Raw genomic sequence first — 15302 nt, 5'->3', positions numbered from 1 at the left:
CACAGTGCTGTGTTTAATTTCCCCTTAGTGTCTCTGATTTAACTCAAACATTCTGGCAGCTTTCTGTAGATTTAGTCAGAAGGCATTTTATTAATGTGTGTAGGGAGGACGTCACAGGCCTTTAAAAAGAAATTTGTTTGCATTTCTACACAAGAATGATGTTTTCTTCCTAATGGCACCACTTAGCTGTCATGGGGAAACGAACTGCTGTTTCTTATTTCCATTATTCAAAAAGGAGAAGAGACATTTAAAGACAGACTCCTCACAAGTTTCCCTGTGATTTCCCGGGAGGTGACTCCCTTCATTTGACATCATCACTTATATTTGCGGTTAGTAGGTTATTTTCTATTTTGTTACTTTATTCCTACTTTTATTTCTCCCGTTATGTAATAGTTGGCTAAAGTATATGGTAGCTGACTGTCTACCCTGGCACTTTCATCATCCGCTGTAGTAATGTCATAGTACTGATGTGTCTTTTAAAGGTCTGTTGCAGTAATGGATTTCTGGGTGTTTGGGCTCAGAACCAAAGGAGTGCAGTTTTATTCTTGGATACTACATCTGCTTCCAATCTACGCTGTAGCACACCTAGCTGGTCCATGCTGTAATACATACTGATCTGACATAGGAGCAAAGTCAGCACTGCAGGAGTATCGCCATTGTCGGATCCCATCACTTTTTCTGCTTGTTTCAATACCGGAAACAATGGCAACTGAAACCAAGCACATTATGTTGGAGCTGATAAATACTGAGCAGCAGTATATGATCATTACTGCGAAGAAGAAAAAAAAGGAAACACTGGAGGAGATGAACAGTTGGCTCCTGAATCAGTTGAGGCCGAGGACAGGGGAATTTTTACATTTATTTGGCCAGAGAGAGACATGGATGAGGCAAGGCAGCCAGTTACACTATATGGATAAAAGTATTCAGACACCTGACCATTACACCCACAGGAACTATGATGGCGTTTTATTTAAATACATGTATTTTAACATAAAGATGGTCCCTCTTTTTGCAGCTGTAACAGCCTCCACTCTTCTTGGAAGGGTTTCCACAAGATTTTGTAGCGTTTCTGTGGGAATTTGTGCCCATTCATTCTGAGCATTTATGATGTCAGGCGTTGATGTCGGATGAGAAAGAAAGTCTGGCTCCATTCCTGTTCATCCTAAAGGTGATTGATGTGGTTGAGGTCAGGGCTCTGTTTGGACCAGTCAACTTCTTCTACACCAAACCACCAAACCATGTCTTTATAGTCTTTGCTCTGGGGTGAAATCATGTTGGAATAGAAAAGGGCCATCCCCAAACTGTTGCCACACAGTTGGAAGCTTAGCATTGTCCAGAATGTATTGGTATGCTGAAGCATTAAGATTGGCCTTCACTGGATATAAGGGGTCTGGTCCAAACCCTGAAAAAACAGCCTCATACCATTATCCCTCCTCCACCAGACTTCATAGTTAGCACAATGGAGTCAGGCAGGTAATGTTCTCCTGGCGTCTGCCCAGTGTTAATTTTGGCAGCTGTTTTTAGTTATATTAGCTAGCTATTTTAGTCTTAGTTTTAGTGTTTCAATAAAATGCACTTATTTTTTTGGCATATTTCAGTCATTTCTATCCTTTTTAGTTTTAGTCTAGTTTTAGTCGATGAAAACATTTTAGTCTAGTTTTAGTCAACAAAAAATCCTCACATTTTAGTTTTTACTTTTAGTCCAAGCATTTATTTTGTTGCCTAAATCTGGTACCAAGTCATGATCATGTGTTCTCTGCACTCTGCCAAACCTGGGGTCCCTGCTCTCTACAGCTGAGAGGCAGAATAGCTACAGATGCATTGTATTTTGACAGATTTACCCACAGTGGAGAAACATCATGGATTTTAAATGTCTGATGTAATCTGCATTACATTTTTGTCTAGTTTTAGTCATCTTGATGAAAACTGAACTTAGTTTTTGTGAGTTTTAGTCATCACACATCAATGTTAGTTTTAGTCTAGTTTTTGTGATGGAAGAAAAGGCTGTTGACAAACATTTTTACTCACAGGTTTAGTTGACATAATTAACCCAGACTTATCCATCTGACTGCCAAACAGAGACATTGCTTCACAGTCTAGGGTCAGTGTGCATTACACCACTCCATCCGACACTTGGCACTAGACTTGGTGATGTGAAGTTTGCATGCATCTGCTTGGTCATGGAAACCCATTCCATGCCTTAGCAGTCGTTGACCCCGGTCTGTGATTTTATCTGGTCTTCTGTCTCATGGCTGAGTTGCTGTTGTTCCTAAATGCTTCCACTTTCTAACAGTATCACTTACAGTTGTCTGTGGAACATCCACCAGGGAAGAAATTTCACCAACAGTCTTATTGCAGAGGTGGCATCCCTTCATCACTTCCTCATGCTTGACGTCACTGAGCTCTTCAGAACAGAACTATCAAAAAATGCTTACAAATGGAGACTGCATGGCTAGGAGCTTGATTTTATACACCTGTGGCAACAGGTCTGATTGAAACATCTGATTCAAAAATTAACAGGCATGGCTAAATACCTGTGTCGTTATAGTGTATCTCAGTCTGAAAAGGGACACAGTATGCCTGCAGATATACTCATAGACTAGAAGTCATAAAGGGATACCCAGCAGACTAATCACAGGGCTTGCAGTCTGCATTGTTTGCATCAGGCTATATGCACAGCCTTCTGTGTGGGTTCATGGCCAGACTGCAGGTTTACAGCAGTCTAAATCAGACTCTATAAGTCTTGCAGTGTTTACTATGAGTTAGGGCAGACAAGAGTTGACAAATTATGTCACTTAGGTGAAACGCTAGTAAAAATCAACCAATGTTCATAACTGCTTCTATACCATTGCAACAAAAACACAAGTCCTTGGCACCCAGTTATGGGTAAATACTTTTTTTCATCAACAAATATATGGAAAAACTCTTGCACACTATTCAAATTGCACTATCCATGACATTTTTGTAGGGAAACATTGCAAACAATTTGTGCAATTTAGATAATGCTCTCCAATTTGGTCAATACAGCTTTGCATGAAAAATCTCACTGACAGATTTATGACTGATCTACATCTTTTAAAGCTTTAGTCATTTTTTATGCCTCTGATGATTGAAATAAATGAGATTCTTTCATTTCAAAACATGAGGTATAAATGATTAGCAAAAGTTTTGAAAAACTTCCTACCAAGATGATCACATAGTTTTTGAAGAAAGATGGATTTTGTTTTTAAATATTCAAGCTATGCAAAAAAAGAATGGCATATCACCAGAGCAGATGGGAGTCGAAAGCATTCAAGCTGTTCAAGGTTATTAAAAGTTGGTCTTGGTTGAAGTTCATGTAGTATTTCTAGGGCTGGGACATATTGAATTTGTATTAGAGTAAGAGGATATAATATCCTTCTCCTTTATTAACCCTGAAACTTGTTGTTTGACTTGTTTCTTTAGCTAGTTAGCTTTTTTTTCCAGATGGATCTTCAGTTGTGGAACCAAACAGCAGAAAGTAAAATTATCCATGGTGTTAAAAGTTTCATCATTTTTGACAACTTTAAAACAGAAAAAGTTCACAAAGTCTTTTTCTGTCAGCATCAGAGCTGAAAACTTTGGATCTTCTCCGTCCCTGAAGTAAAGAAGTGTCTCTGCTTTCTCACTTTTGTTCTCTTGCACAAATATTGATTTACTAAGCTCACAGGAGTCACATCAGTAGATTCAGATATTCCTGTTTAAACACAGTATCTACAGAGGGATTAAACAGGGTCACAGATTGATCTCTGTGGAAGGGTTTCACCTGAATGGGGGTGGCTGTCCTCACCCCACTGCCACCACATTTACACACACACAGACACACATATCCGAGCTGTCCTCAGGTTGACAATTGGGGCTTTAATTTCATGCTCCACTGGCTGCCGTCCCTCCTCTGCTGTCACTCAGGAAGCCTCCAGGGTGTGTGGGTCTGTCTGAGGGTCTGTAGGCTTCTCCGTGTTTGTCTCACTGTGTCTCTGTTTCTATGCATGGGAGAAATGTTTGTATATCTATGATTATATTTGAATCTGCAGATAGATCTCCCCCTTTGATTTAGGATGAGATGTTCTGATGAATTTTCTTCTTTCTGATGAGAGTTTGGTCATTGAAACTAAATCTTTATGGATACCAAGAAGGGCTGAACGATTTTGAAAAGAGTATCTAATTGTGAATGTTTTGAATGACATTGCAAATTTGCTGTTAATTGTTGCATTGAAGGTAAGGACCATTTTTATGCCACTCTCAATTCAATCAAGAAAAAACATAAAAATAGGGAAAGTAGACATTTTTTCATACTATTCTGAACAGACACTAGAATGTTTGCAAGATTTCAAGAGCATAACTTCTGTGCTGCAAAAATGCATTGAACTAGTATTTAGGAATTAGAGAAAAATTCACCTTTGTTCCTGGAAGAACAAGGCATTTATCAGATATAGTGATAGTGAAGTCCTGCAATTTTAGTCTAACTGCATTTGTAATGTGTGGCTGTGCAATAACATAATGACATTATTGGCTTTTTACTAAGAAGTACTACTTTTTAAATAATAAGCTATTTTCAAAGTAAAAACTATAAAAACTTCAAGTCTCTTTTTTTTATGCTACTAAATATTTAAATGGTTTTAGTTGAGAAATACACACTTCAAAGCTATCAATCTTCTCTACAGTTTTCTTTGATAAACAAGAAAGTAGACTCATGATTCCATTTATGTAAATCGTGCATTATTACCAAACCATGCAGCACTAATGCACTGTCCGTCAGAAGGCAAAGTGGAGAAGCACACAAGCAAGAAGAGAGCACTTCAACATTAAATCTAAGAAAATCCTGCAAAACGTTTGTGTTATTGTATATGTGCGATTTTTGGAGTAATCACTGTGAAACAATCAGAAATCAGCATCTCATTTCTATACATCAACACTTTGTTACTGCACTCCCTCTCTAATTTACCCATTTAGACTCGATGTAATGTCCGTGTCCTTTTACCTTCAATACCTGATGTGATGCCAGGGCATTTTGGATTATGGTTTTCATTTTTAAGTCATGTGACTGAGGAACTGCAGCACTGTTTGAAAAAATGTATGCTGGAAAGCAGATGGGATGAAAAATCTCTTGATCTTAGCCTCTTTAGTCTCCATGCAGAAAAGCTGAAAGGTGACAAGGTTTTTAAAGTTGATGACCTTGATAACCAAGCAAGTAGACTCGTGATTTTGTATTTTACTATAAACACAACTGCAAAATTATCGCCAAAACGTGCATCGCCAAGATAGACTTTGATTGCTGATGTGTTCCTCCCATGATTGGTTGAACAATGTAAATAGTCACACACTCTGCAGTCCTGTGCAAGGCCGCCCATCAGGGGGATAAAGGGTAGGCTTTCTAGGGCCCAGAGCTCCAATGGAGGTTAGCAAAGACATGATCCTTTCTAAATCTAAGCAATGAGTCACTGTGATTTTAAACCTAAACTCAGATTATTACTAAGAACACAACACAAATACACATCTCATTGATTGGGGACTGTTTCAAAATGTAAATCAACTCTTCCTAAAATGGTATGTGCCTTGACTTCTGTAATATTAATGTTGTAGAAGGGCCCGTTGCACTAGGACGGTAATGTTAATGTAAAGCTATGCTCAGACCTGCTCCTTTTTTTATTTGACTGGAGACAGACTCAGAAAGCAAATGTTTATGGGAGGCTAGCACTGACACTACAGGTCCAATGTACATACACTGATGTTTGATGGTATTTCAAGAGGGCCCATTAACTCAGCTTTTCAGGGGCCTAACTGTTTCTGTGGAGGGGCCTGGCCCTGTGCATTACTCGTAGTACAATAATTCCAAAAATGAGCATTTATGTGAAACCATTTCTTAAAACAGTTCCTTTTTACGTCATAGAACTGAACTTCATAGGGCCTCTGCTTTTAGCTCTGTCATTGGTTTAAGCAGAGAAAATTATTTAATTACAGTGAAACAAGCAGAACACTGAACATAATGGTATTTTGGGCTCTTTCAGGGGCTTTTCTGATAGTGCTGAATCAGCAACAAGTCCAGCTGAAATTTTCTTGTATGTTGGCGTGTGTCTATCCTTCGTGTGGGTGTTTATTACACTCTGCAGGATGTGTTCAAATTACCTGCTGGAAAGTGCTTAAAATGTGCATGTGTGAGAGGAGAAGAGCTCATTTGTGTCTAATCAGGTCAGCAGTCTGTAAATTAGCCGTGCTGTGTTTGTATTCTGTGTGTGTGTGGACTGCAGAGCTTAAATCTACTGAGAGAACTCAATCCAGCCATCTATTTTTATCCAAACTTCCACGCAGAGGAAGAGTAAAGATGAATGGCGTCATAAAACTGCTACTGAATCTGAATTATCCACATGAGACACAGATGAACAGACGCTAATGTTTCAGAACCGACGTTACTGCTTATCCAAGCAGACGGTCAGCACTCATAAATCAGAGAAAATTCTACCCTCCACAGTTAAGAACTCCCATTTTAAACAGTTGCTCTTATTTTCTAGCAGCCATTAAAAGTTTTACTTTGACAGCAAAGGGCCCAGGACAGTATTAAACTTTTGGGGGGAGGTCCTGTGAAGAGTGGACATGTAGATTCCCCCATAAAGCACCTGACATCTGCCCATCTGGAAGTTTGAGAGCATTATAAACCACACTAAAGTCCTGGATCAGGAGCAGTTAGGAGGTAATAAAGACTTTGATGGACCTCCTCAACCACATTTTCAATACAGAGCTGTAGTATGATAAAGACAAATGGAACCAAAGTCTGTATTGACAAAGACCAGACCGAACGTTTGATTTATTGGAGTGAAGGCTAAGATGATTGTGCATCAGGACAGAAAAGAGACAAAGACTGTGAGGTGTTTCAGGTGATGGCTTAATCTCGAGTACACCAAAGCCCAGACAAGATCAAGATCGATATTAAGATTAAGATTTTACCCCTTCCCCTCATTCTCAAGTGCTGTCATGCCACCTGAAACTGAGCAGAGGGGGTGCGTTGAAATCCTCCCCTATGAAATGGGACGACCCTTTGGAGCCTGATCAGTCATCATCAGCAACAACTACATAAAAGACAGATGTGAAAACACCACAGGAAATTTGTACTGCAAGTATTTTTTTAGGCTCGATTCCATTACACCCCTCTTCCTCTTGGGCTTTGAAAGATTTGAAACTTAGCTAAGACCAATGCCATCGAGTGTGTAGACACAAATGAGACACAATTCTGTGGAATTTGAGAGCAAGGTATGATCTGGAAAGAAGTGCACTGATTTGATTTTGAGCTAATACATCAACCACACAAGTCCATGTAAAACTCCCAGAAGCTGGGATTTTATAAATCAGTCATGGTCAATATGAGTTTGATTTTTTTTGACAAAACAAAACAAATTTTAATGTCAAAGTGAAAACAGATTTTTACAAAGTAATGTCAATTACATAAAAATATATAAGGTAAAAAAAGTGACTGTATAAATATTCAACTTCTTTAGTCAGTATTTAGTAGATGCATTTTTGGCTGCAGTCCCAGCACTGACGCACATCAATCAGGCTTGTATGTTTGAACACTGTAATGATTGATGTATAAAATCATTAATAGACACTTTGTATTGGCACTGTGCTACAGGCGCCTAGTGGCAGAAATTTCATCCTGATAATATCTTGCTCTTATGTACACTTAAGTGAAACTTTTACAGATGGAAGGTTGGAGATTTAAAGTCCAATTTCTAAAAGGCCCAAAAGGTAAAAGTTCTGTGATTTCAAACAGCTGCTGAAACTTGTTCAATAAGTCAGGAGCAGAAGAAGAGAAAACAGTCTCCTAGATCTGATCTGACTTGTGGAAGATGCAAAAGCAGTTAAATAACTGAATTGTAACAGTAAGTCCTAAAAATGTTTTTTTCATCAACTCTTTCAAACCTGGTTGCTTCAAAAAGAGAGAATGAATCTGATAACACTAAAACTGTTGGCTGTCACCTCCTGACACTAGTATTCAGCAGTCAGAGCTTCAGAGCTCTGCTCATCCTCCACAGGATGAATGTGATTTGTCTGGCACAGATGAAAGAAAATGTCTGTCTGTAAAAGCATGCTTTATATTTGGAGTTAAACATTCACTTTTCTAAACAGATTCTCTAAACACTTTGACTCTCTCCCCAAATAAAAATACTCAGAGGCCAGTGAAGGCAGATTCCATTATGATAAATCTTATCTTGATGATCTCTGTGAATCACAAATTGATTTGCCTACCCTGCTTTCATCGTCCCGTTATCTCCCTTTAGATGACAGCTCAGCTAAGACAACATGTTGTATTTGTTTTGCAGAATGTGCTCAAAGAGGTTATCTCTCAGCAGCCAAAGCGAAGTCCAATCCATACAGATAGAGTCCAGCTTACAAAGGCTGAGCTGCTTGATTCAGGCTTAACACTCAGTCATCCCTGCCTTAATGCTCCTCTAGGCTGTCTAGCGCATTAGTGCCACTGCATTAACACACTGATGCTCTTACCCGACACCGGCAGCCCAGTGGACGACGTGCCATCCAACCGTCACTGCTGCACCGCAGTTATGTCGCCCGGATCCATAAACGTTGATCCCCTGCTCTCGCTGCATTCAGAGTTGCTTCCAATCGTCAGAATGACAGATTGTAAGCTTCATGCTCTGGAGGTGGAGGGAGCTGGTGATGGAGCTGAGGGACTGTAGCCACGAGCCCATTAAAATGATTCCACTGTCATTTCAGTGCCATCTCCTGTTTATCTGCACAGAGGCTGAAGAAAAACAGGTGACTTCTTCATGAAGTGGCAGTGTTTTACCTGAATAAGCTTACTTCTACATTTTAAGAAATAATCCACAGTTAATTATGAGTGTTCATCGCTTTGACAAAGCATCTGATAGTGGGATGTCACAACACCAGAACCTTAGACTTTAATATGGATCAGCTAAAAATCATAATCCATACCTGTTTGATATCGTTAGTATTTGTTTGCAAACCTTGTCACAGAAACTACTGGGCCCCTCACTGGCTATATTAAAGCGCCCTTCTTAAGTTTGCTTTATCATATCAGTGCATGGATTAGCAATGTTAGCTCTGGCCTCCTGGCTACCATTGCCTCTTAAGACCACGCTCAGGTCAACTCGGAACCACACCAAAAAGAATTTGTTATTAAGTTATGGTTTTGGTCAGGTGCCTTGTAAGGTGGCCTTGAGTGCTTAGAAAGGCTCTACTCTTTTTGTAGATCATTCCAGGCAGAGGGAGCAGCAAATTTAAATGCCTTTTTTCCCAGTTCAGTTCTGACCTTTGGGACAGACGGCAAATAAAGATTTCGGGAACAAAGATTATAAGATTCTGAAATGATGTCCAGAAAGTGTACTATGTGGGTTTGTTTACTGAAACAAATTGGCAATAAGGGGAGGTAAAGAAAACATTTTAGGGGCCAGCTATAGGTTTTACCAACTGTACACAACTTCAAGTATAGTATGAATGTAAGTTCTTACCTATGACAGGGTTCACACTCTACTATCATTTACGGTGTTGCACCAGCTTAGATAGTTTCAACCTAGGCTTAAGTTATAACTTAAATCTAACACCTACCTCCTACTAAGTGTAAAGTCCTCATAAAATATGAGTCACTGTCATTGTGATAGTTCCAAGAGCTGGGATAACTTGGAGGATGATGAGGGGCTGAAGATTTTACCAGCTATTTGGAGTCTCAGTGATCAGTAACGCTGTTGTTTTCCATGAGCAGAGATCATTGCCACCAACCACTGATAAATTATCACATGCTTAGTGATTTCACCTCACAGTGTCAGTGTTGGAACTTTATACTGGCTCAGCAGCTTTAGGCTGTAGGCTTTGGTAACCACCTGTGCAAAATGCTTTGTCATATTTTTCATACACTTCCGGCACTGTTTGATAAATAACGTCAGTTTGGAGAAATTATTTTCAGCCTCTCACCTGTTTAGGGACAACCAGACGCAAGAGGCAAACACTGTAATAAACACTGGGTTAGAAATGCTGTCTATTGATTGGTTAAATTATGTCAATGTCATATCTTTGGCAATATTTTGGTTAGTGTGGATGTAGAGCTCTATGAACCTTTTGTCTCCATTCTACGATCTTTAGAGAAATTACTGTGAAGCAATGAGGAAATAGCATCTCATTTCCCTGCACCAACACTCTGTCTGTGCACCTTTCTAATAAATCTCAATGCTGATTGCCTACCGCTGCTCTCTCTCTCTCGGCAGATTTGGGTTCAAAATATGTTTATTGTCTTTTGTGTTTTTTTTTCTCTTATGACTGCAACTTTCAGTTCTTTCCATCACAAAAACAATGGGTATTTTATTAGAAGGGTCAGTAAAAGTATCAATATTAGTATCAATAGTGTCAAAAAAATTGAAAATTTTCTGCACAATGTATTTCTGTTAATGCATGTTTGATGAATTTATTAGTGATAATTTAGGCTACTATAATCACTATTTAACCTGACACACCAGCCAAACTCGGAGGGTGATTGGATGAATGTTCTGTCTGTCGCATCTTTACGGGCCAATCAGAACAACTAAACACGTGACGTAGCCGCTATCGAGGGGCGATCCTACAGTCTATGGCCCCTACCGAGGGGTAAACTCCATAGAGAACTGCGTAATGCGAACCATGGCGACTTTAGTAGACATGTCAGTACACGTCTTTTGTCATTTATGAAAAGAAAACAAGTCAGTGCTGTTCTTTGTTCTTCTTTTAACAAACAAATGTTGTCAAATTCTGATTAGACTAGTGCTTTAGCAGCATCCACCCTAATCACTAATTTCTTCCACAATAATTGTACCGGCCTCTTGTTGCTGCTTACCTACATCACGACTCCGCCGCGCTCGAAATCACTGCTCCTCGTCGCTTATTGGTCCTGTCACTTTCTGACCAGGCCCAAATGGTTCAAATGGGAGCTTAATACCAGTTCTAATACCAGTATCAGAAATACATCCACGCTGCTTAAAATGCAGTTATTGGTGTTGGAGAATACACCTGTTTATGAATTGATCCAATACTATTTAACTTTATTGCTTTGTTTAGCCGTGCTTAATGTTAGCACTGTAAACCAGAAATCAATTCTTCTTTGCTGCCGGAAAACTGCATGCACGAGCTTCTGTTTTCAGAGCAGCGAAGAACCACAGGACTGCAAAGTTTGGAGATTACATGACAGATATTTCCTGTATGTTTGTTAAAAACCTTTCCAGACCAGCGTTGTTGTACATGACAAAAAGTGACACAGTTTATTAACAGTTAAATAACTTTCAAACCATAACTCGTAGTCTCTTACTTGTTTTTCCTCTAGAAGCTATCCGTTGTGCCATCCCGTTGATAAAATTTGTGCCTGGGAATCCATTACAGCAGCATTTGTAGCAAGCTTTGAAGTCAGGTGACCTTTTGGGACATTTTATTTGCTGAGCCACGTTCTGAGTCACATGCAGGACTAAAATAATTTGCTAGTCTTCCAAAGCACAGTAGGTCAATAAGTTTACACCGGGATCAGATTGGTAATCTGATCCGCATCCACCAATACTCTACACTGTGGTATCAGAATCGGTATCATGGAGGAAAAAATGCTATTGGAGCATCTGTAATAACTACATGCATTTTGAATATCCTAATATAGATAGTCCTGGCATGGGTATACAGAGTCCAAAATTGAATTAGAAGGAAATTAAAAAAGAAACAAATGCATTTCTTCTTAAACTAGTGGTTTACACGTCACAACAGTCTACATTTCATCCAAAACACAACTCTGAGGCCTAATTTGTCCATGAGTCAACAGACACTGTGCTTATATGTAGCAAATCAGCCCTTGATTCTGCTGAACTTTCCACACTCATCTTTTCCACTCTTGTTGCTGTTGTTTGACGTGATGGTGGCTTTTACTCCAGCTTGATACCATTATCTCGCTGAAGCTATCTCGTTCCATAAAACCTAATGGGAGCATGTCTCCAGTCACCATTTTCAATATTAGCAGGATAATTTTCTCTGCTCTTGTATCATCATGGTGTTGTCTGTCCCTGTTTTCTTCTTGTGGTTTGGTAGATTTGGTTAAACATAGAATTACTGTTTCTATGATGTACTGTGTGACACCTGGCATTACACCTGCAGGTTATTGACAACTTTTTTGTCACTTTTCCTTTACCACAGCTGGCATGTTTACTGCAATGCTTATTGAGCTTAACTCATGTAGCCTAAAACAATGTGAGTGCAGGTGTGTGTAAAAAGTTACTGGATTAATGATAATGACCAGCACTCATCCTATCAGTTGTAAAAGTACCAGAGATCATAGTGTTTAAAACAGTATTAAAAGGTATTAAAGCAATGAGAATTCTGACAGCCTACCGATGTTAGGAATGATATAAATCTACCCAAATAAGGAGGATTTAACTAAAGCTTGATGCCAGCAACAAATATTCAAGAGATTCCTGTGTTCTGGTTTAGACTGACCCTCATGAAGGCCATTGCTTGTGGGATATTTCCACATTTCCATCTTCCTCTCAACAGACATGGCACGATAGTGTGTCAGAGGGAATCAAAGTCTTTTGTGTGTCTGGCTCGAGGTTCTTCGTGTCTTCTTGTTCTCTGCAGCAGGCTCATGTTCCTGTTTGTGTTCTCTGCCAGGCCCTTTATGTAACCCTGTGTCGGTTATTTTTTCACTGGCCTTCCAAGGATAAATCAGCTTTACTTGTTAATACTGAGTGAGCTTATAAATATACTTAATGGTACTCAACCAGGGCCGCATTAATGCTAGAGGTGGGAATCTTTAGGCAGCTCATGATTCGATTCGTAATCGATTATTGATGCATTTAGCTGCACTTGTTTTTTTTTGTTTTTTTTTTTTTACACATTTCTGTTGTTCTCACTGTGTCAAACATAATAAAAACATAGCTAACATTTGTATTTAGAAAAAATAGAGATAAATTAAATGTCCACTATCCTCTAATGGAAAATGTGTGTAAACTGGACATTACAATTGCACTGAACCCACAGGTAGCAGCATCCTTTCCTTGTAACATTTCTGAAATTGCAGCCATAAAAATGTCCTTTTTCCCCTATGAACAACTGGTCATCTAAATCTCGCTGTTACACGCTGCTTGTCAGAGTTCCACCTATTTGTTCCTGCTATTCTAAAGTATTAAATATTTAAATTACTAACAATTATCGATTATTAAATGTTTATAAATCAATTCAGAATCTTCCACCTCCACATCACAATGCATCTAAGAGTGGATTATTTCTCCCACCTATGCAGTGTTGGGCCCTAAGGCTTACACTTTCTGAAGGACCCCTTACCACTTAGACACACCACTCTCAAGCTTCATCAGGACTCTGTCTACTAACATCAGACATACTTAATTTGCATCCAGTCGTCAGGAGGATCTGGTGTTTTTATCAGGAATTGCAGCTTTGACAGATCCAGTCAGATTGGAGATTTTTCTTTAAAGCTCAGCTTCCTGCTGTTATTTGTGCCTTTGGAGTTTTGGTTTCTTTACACCACTTTTGCATATTTCCCCACAATTTTTGGCGTTTTTTACAAGTTCCTGCTGCTATCCAAAGGTTATACGTGAAGCTGAACTCATTAATTGGACAATAGGTAAGCCTACTGCCTATTAACCAATCGCAATGACTTTTGTTTATTGCTTTTTCCTCCCTCCCACCAGGGCCCATAACACATTCGCACCCACGGACGCACAGTCAAACGCCACAAACATGATTTTTGTTATTCTCCTGGCCTCTTTGGGCCCCTTCCCATGGGTGGGCCCTGGGGCTCAAAACCCAGTAAGCCTGTGAATTAAAATGGGTTAGTATGTGTGTTACTGCAGGATACCACCAGAGGGTACCCCATAAAGTTCAGGTCATATACAACTACCTACTGGGTGCTACAAACATGGCAGGACTTTAGGAGATTACTATTATGGTAACTTTGATATCAAGATATCAGTATATAAAAAACGGGTGATCTCAAAACACACCCTCAGCACAATCAGTATGTTTCTCTGACATTTTTTATGGACATAACAGTTACAGTGTTTTGATTTAACAAGTGAACATGCTAAATGTTAACTTTCAACCAAATGCGGCCATAGATTGTGTTGTTACAGCAGCAATTAAAAACAGAACGTTATATGTCTCTTTATGCTTTTTTACAATCTTGTTACCTGTAGTTTTGCAGGTTTCATCTAGCGTTGTCCCAATTCCGATACCAGTTTCAAAATACTGGATACTGAAAATGTGGGTACTGGTGTCGGCGAGTACACCTGTTTATGGACTGATCCAATACTTGTTAGAAAATTTATATTTTGCCAAGCTATATGTTAGCATCATAAACCAGAAATCAATTTATCTTTGCTGCTTGAAAACACTGCACTCACAAACTACTGTTTTAGAGCAGTGAAAAAGAACCAAACAAAGGCGGTAAAAAACAGGCCCACAGCAGCAGTGAAGTTTTGAGGCAGCTTGACCTTCATTATTCTTCATTTTCTTAAAAATGTTCTGGTCCAGGATTAACATATACAACATAAAGTCAGAAAGGTTAATGAATGTTGAATAACTTTTCGACCATAAATTATGGTGTCTAACTTGTTTCCTCTTGAAGCTAGCTGTTGCACCATTCTGTTGATGCTATCCATGCCTTTGAATCCCTTGCAGAAGTGTTAACAGCAAGCCTGGGACTGGGATGACTTTTTAGGGACTATAAAGATTAAATCTGCTTGCATCCTGTGTGAGTGGAAGCTCCGTAGTGTAGTTTTCTTTTTCTTTTGTTTATATTTAAATTTTTGTGACAGTGACATTGTATTAAAACCTTAATCATTAAATAAAACATTTTTAGAGAGACAGACACCACAAGGACATACATTTCATGATTCAGTAATTTTTATGACAAACCAAATTTGAAAAGAACTTCTGTAGTGATAGAAAAAAGCTTTTTATTTAGAGAATGTTAAGTACCATCATAGGTTTAATGTTTAATATCGAAATCAATTTCTTCCACTTCAAGTACTGCTTAAAAACTTTTCTTAAATCCTAGAAACTATAATAAAATAATTAGTATAAATATGAGTAATCCAAAACCCAGCCTTGAGCCTTCAAATCCTTTCTGCTTTTATTGAATGGAATTTAGATATAACCTCCAAGAAACTTCAAAAATAACATTTAAAGAAAAAGTTAAAATTGATCTCTGTCTTCCATTTTCACCACTTTCACAGTTAAGAATTTGATCAAATAGAAATAAAGAACTGAATCTACCTGGATTACTCCTCTCTGCT

At 38.8% G+C, this 15302-nt stretch overlaps 1 protein-coding gene across 4 annotated transcripts in view; it reads left to right on the top strand.

Annotated features, from left to right (window-relative positions):
* Positions 1-15302, top strand: part of LOC121511191 (stromal membrane-associated protein 1-like) — a 178523-nt gene that overhangs the window by 15609 nt on the left and 147612 nt on the right. The window lies entirely within an intron of this gene.

This window comes from Cheilinus undulatus, linkage group 6 (assembly GCF_018320785.1).
Source record: "Cheilinus undulatus linkage group 6, ASM1832078v1, whole genome shotgun sequence".
NCBI lineage: Eukaryota > Metazoa > Chordata > Actinopteri > Labriformes > Labridae > Cheilinus > Cheilinus undulatus.
Note: the sequence above shows the minus strand (reverse complement) of the source record. Positions and strands in the feature narration are given on the sequence as shown.